Below are 3,999 nucleotides of genomic sequence, written 5' to 3' on the forward strand. Positions count from 1 at the left end.
GAGCTTGAAGAACGGGGCCGAATGAGCCAGGTGCATATGTATTTCTTTTATCTGTCCGTCTCCTCTTTCTTACTTGAGGGAGCTGGTTCCTCAGCTTTTGAAATTTTCATCTTAAATCTTGCACACGTTTGGAAACTGCCAATTCGGATCACTATACATATGATTGAACTGACTGAAATTATAGTGATCAATATCGATCGATATTTCGATTTTGTGTGCACCGCAGTTTAAGCTCAATCAGAAGGAGTTTTTGAGTAATTTCGAGACCGTTGATGAAGCATTGGCAACCTGGAAAAATAAGAGATGAAGGAACAGATGAAACAGTGGATTTTATTTGCGAAATCTGCTCTGAATGCGAAAATTCTCCTATCGCGAATAACATTTTTTAATGCAGTATATTGAAGGACGGAAAAAAGAAGATCGGAAAAAATTCATCCAGGCCCCAGAAGGGGATCGATATTGATATACTTGATACAATTCACTGGAGTCATCCCCAAGCCTGGTTCTATTACAGCCTTGGTTGCTCACATGGCTCTATTACGTATGCGCTGTTATAATTATTGCATCGATTCAACTCGAAATGGTGGAAAACAGCCTTATTTAAGAATACACCGGCTTACTTCTCTGTCAACGTGTTGGTCAAATCTACACCATCCATTTAATTTGATTCTGTGTAAAATTGGTTTTGTTTTTTTAAATTACAAAAAGTTACTGGCTGGACCAAAACTTGAGTATAATGAGGATTTATCGCCGCCTCGGAGGCCTATGGTTTCAGACCACCCGAAAACGTATATTTTCAGACGAGCTGAAGAAGGTGAAGCTAATTGTCAAAAAAGTAAAAAAGTGCAGTTAATCCTAGTTTAATACAACTCTTACCACAAACTTCTAACTAAACTTATTTTGAGCCAATTGAAAAGTATTCCAATGCTCAATCCATTTTCCCTATATGCCTTTTGCTCCGATATTTGTCAAAAAATTTACTGAATAAGTAAATAATTTATAGATCAATTCTCCAAGTCACTGTGTCATGCAAACTTCCGTAGCATGCTCGCATATGTAAATGTACGTGAGTCACAAGCAGCGTGCAAGTAACTCTTTAGCCAACTCGTAAATGAGCATAATACCTACGAGCATATGTGGCGGTGACGCTTGTGGCTTGCGACACAAGTGAAGATGTGAGAAGTGATATTAAGGGGGGGATCTTCGAACGCTTGGCTGGCAAATAATTCAAAGCTGATGAAGTGGATCCAATACACTAATTCGGTTGCGGTTGCGCGTTGTCGACAACGTCGTCGTCACCACCACCGCCACCACTGCCAGCAATGCCATCACCGCATCAGCAGCACGCTCAACAACGACGTCGTGGTCGTCATGCAGCATCCAAGGCCAGCAGACAGCTTGTGGCTGACAGGCAAATGGTTCGTGTGCCCCTCTGTTTGAGTGTTTGTGTGTGTTTGCGTGCATAATAGCGCGCTCTATAATACACGTGCTACTTTTGCTGCAACTATAAATCGTCTCATGCCACATGCTGTACTTCACTACATTCATTCACTTTCCTTTCACTTGCCACATGCATTGGGGGCACTCACCACAACTTGCCGTCGAAAAGAAAGTGTCCATAATTCTTTTAGTTTGGAAAATTTTCGGCGAAGAAAAATTATTTTTCTGACACTTTTGCGTGTCGCGCATCTTGTTGATTGCGTGTTGCACGTAAAGCACATGCCACAAAAATACATATGAGCACAACTACTTATCGGTGATTATGTAAGTGAAGATGTGCATGCATATAACTACTCATTCATGTGTTTATAAGTATGTAGCATTTGGCATATGCAGCTTCTAAAGGCGCAGCATCCATTCGTGCAACCAAGTGTGCTGAGGCACACTCACCCTTCTTACAGCGAGGCGTTGTTGTGTTGTGTTGTGTTATCAATCCTATTACCAACACTATATTAATAATAATAATAACAACAAATGTAATGGCAATAATAAGAACAAAAACAATGACAGAAACAACAACAACAACAATGGTGGATATGTCCAATTTTCTTTACATGCAACATCCACAGGCAATTTTCGCCTGATATCGTAGGAAAGGAAATCTCGCCCGCAGCCAAGAGGAACAATAGCAATTACAACAACAAACATAGCAGCCACCAATGCAGTCATTACAATTACACGAAAAGGTAGGAAATTATACGCCATATAAAGACCTCATGATTTTTATACCCTGCACACGGTGTATTAAGTTTGCCACGATGCTTGCAACAGCCAGAAGAAAACGTCGAAGACCCTCAGCGTGACGAGCTGAGTCGATTTTCCATGTCCGTCCGTCTGTTCGACTGACTCTTTATATGCGAACTACCTCAGTTTTTGAGATATCGTTCTGAAATCTTGCAGACGTTCTTTTTTCTCCAAGAAACTACTTATTTGCCGGAATAACCGAAATCGGTTCACTATAGCATATGGCAGCCATACAAACTGACCAGTCCAAATCCTATCCTTGTATGGAAAACTTTTTTATTTGTCGAAATATCTTCGCGAAATTAGACGTGTATCATTATTTGGAGTAATGGTACGGTTTTCGAAAAAATTTTTTATATCAGATCACTATAGCATATGGCTGCCATACAAACACACCGATCCAAATCCTGTCCTTGTATGAAAACTTGTTTATTTGTTGAGCGATCTTCACGAAATTCGGCGTGTAATATTAGGTAGAACAACGGTATATTTTTCGAAGAAATTGTTTTGATCGGATCATTATAGCATATAGCTGTCATACAAACTGATTGATCAAAATCCAGTCCTTGTATGGAAAACTTTTTTATTTGACAAGATATTCTCACAAAATTCAGCACAAATTATTTTCTAAAGTAACGGTATATTATATGAAGAAATTGTTCAGATCGGACGAATATAGCATATAGTGGCCATACAAGCTGACCAATCAAAATCAAGCTCTTATGTGGAATCTTTGTATTTGTGAAGGGTATTCTAACACCGGTGGAAACGAAGTTAACATTTTTTCTTCTTTTATTTTCTCCTGATATTAATATATGTTTGTATGTGTATGCGCAGTGGCCGTAGCAGGAGGCGCGTTTGGAAAAATGAAAACAGATGTTGAAAATCAGAAGCACATTAAACAGCTACAAATAAAAATAGTTGAGGCGGAAATTTTATATTCATTCATTAGATTAAATATTTCGTTGGATGCTGTTTGTTGTTGTTGTTGCGTGTTTACTTGCCACACCGCACTGCAAGTAATTCTTAGGGGCATTCCACTTGCACCGGCGGCCAAAGCCACACATATGATTTCAATGTTAATCACACACACATGCATATAAGAATGTATTTGTAAAGCACAACTGTCATACGAAAGCACACACACACATAGTGTTAGATATACATAGCCACCCACTTCACACAACTTTCACATGACGTTTGTCTGTTTGGCTTTGTTTACATTGCCATTTCATGTAGTGCCTTACAAATATTTGCTTGCCTTGCAACACAGCAGCGCCAGCAAACATTCGTATAATTGAAACAAAATATACTACACAGCATGTTTTTGTTGTGTGTCCTGCAACCACTAAGTGACTCACTCAGTGACTGATTGTACTACAAATGCATCAGGCGTGTATGAATTACTTCGTTCGTTTTTTTTTTTCATTTTCTGTGGTTGGCTACTCACATTGCAATTTATAAAATTGTGGTCTCAAATGTCATAAAATTTTTGGGCAGCAAATTTCGGTGAAATCACTTGTTTATTTTCATTTTTAATAAGTGCAAGGGGATGTCGAGTTAGTTAGGGTGGTCAGTATATTAAAGGGAGTTGGTTGGTTGCACGGTTGGTAAAGGAAGTTTGTTTAGTTTTTCACATCGCAGGGGTTTCTAGAACGAAAATTTCTAACTCTCCTTTATTTAGAAGCTTTCTCAGTTTCACTAATTATTAAATCAGGACTAATGATTTATTGAATGGCCGCACAGTGGAGGAAC

This window comes from Bactrocera dorsalis, chromosome 1 (assembly GCF_023373825.1).
Source record: "Bactrocera dorsalis isolate Fly_Bdor chromosome 1, ASM2337382v1, whole genome shotgun sequence".
Classification (NCBI taxonomy): Eukaryota; Metazoa; Arthropoda; class Insecta; order Diptera; family Tephritidae; genus Bactrocera; species Bactrocera dorsalis.